This window comes from Apium graveolens, chromosome 6 (genome assembly GCF_009905375.1).
Source record: "Apium graveolens cultivar Ventura chromosome 6, ASM990537v1, whole genome shotgun sequence".
Lineage (NCBI taxonomy): Eukaryota > Viridiplantae > Streptophyta > Magnoliopsida > Apiales > Apiaceae > Apium > Apium graveolens.
Window position 1 is genome coordinate 229322506 of NC_133652.1, and position 1500 is coordinate 229324005.

Consider the following 1500-nt stretch of genomic DNA (forward strand, 5'->3'; position numbering starts at 1 on the left):
TAAATAGCATTCTGATTATTACTCCAGCTGAAATTTGGATAATTTCTGTTGTTAGGATGATAAGTAGCTGGCACAGGCTGCTGCGGTCGCTGATAATTATTCACATACTGAACAGATTCATTAACAAGAGAACACTAATCCGTGGCATGACAACCTGCACAAAGCTCACAGACCATAGCTATCTGATTGACTCCATAGGTGGCTAGAGAATCGACCTTCATAGACAGCGCTTGGAGCTGTGCTGCAATAGCTGTAGCTGCATTAACTTCCAGAATATCTGCTACCTTCCCAGGTATCATCCTTTGAGTTGGATTTCGATGCTCATTTGCAGCCATAGTCTCAATAAGATTATAAGCCTCAGTATAGCTTTTGACCCACAAGGCGCCTCCAGCTGCTACATCGAGCATGGGCCGAGATTGGGCCCCCAAACCATTATAGAAACAAGAAATCACCATCCAATTAAGCATACCATGATGTGGACACTTTCTCAACATCTCCTTGTAGCGCTCCCAAGCTTCGCACATAGATTCTGTAGCTTGCTGCGCAAACTGAGTAAAAGCACTCCTCATAGCCGCAGTCTTCGCCATTGGATAGAACTTCACCAGAAACTTCTGCGCAAGATCTTGCCAAGTAGTGATGGACCCAGCTGGTTCAGAATGTAACCAGTCCTTAGCTTTATCCCTCAGTGAGAATGGGAAAAGCCTCAGCTTGATAGCCTCATCAGTCACACCATTATATTTGAAAGTACTACAGATCTCGACAAAATTCCTGATGTGCATGTTGGGATCTTCAGTAGCAGCACCTCCAAAAGAAACAGAATTCTGCACTATCTGAATAGTGCCCGATTTGATTTCAAAGTTATTGGCCTCAATAGACGGGTGCATGATGCTTGACTGAATGTCATCAATTTTAGGCCGAGAAAAGTCCATAAGAGCTGGATCTACCGGAACTATACGATCACCCATGATTACTGGCTCTTTCTGCTCACTTACTGAATCTGAATCTTCAAATCTATCTTCTCCGGAATATCAAGAACTTCGTCTGTCTCCTCAGTCGTATCTAAAGTCCTCTTGCGAGTACGAGAACGTGTTTGCATAAATGCTCGCTAAAGTACCTGAAACACAACTGGAAATAATAAGTAACACGTCTTAATCAATGAGTCCTAATGACCACTGATGGTAAGTACATAAACTAAACAAATACGCCGAGTCCCCGGCAGCGGCGCCAAAAACTTATTAGGGCGAAAACACGCGCTAATAATACACGCAAGTATACGTGTTCGCAAGTAATATAGAATACTTTCTAGTTCGTTCCCACAGAGACTCAGACTAATTATGTTTAATTAACACTCACTCACCAATGTATAATTACTTCTCAATGTCAAGACAATAACACTTAGATTTGATTAACTAATTATTGACTATAATTAATTACGAGAATTAAGCACTTAATTGACACTTGAATTATCAATATTAAAACACACATGAGATCACACTACTT

General features: G+C 41.3%; 1 non-coding gene across 1 annotated transcript; it reads left to right on the plus strand.

The window, feature by feature from the left end:
* The first annotated feature begins 465 nt into the window (after positions 1-465).
* On the plus strand, positions 466-572 carry LOC141669207 (small nucleolar RNA R71). Its single transcript, XR_012553498.1, has one exon. It is a non-coding gene; the product is annotated as a small nucleolar RNA R71 (small nucleolar RNA).
* The last annotated feature ends 928 nt before the right edge of the window (positions 573-1500 follow it).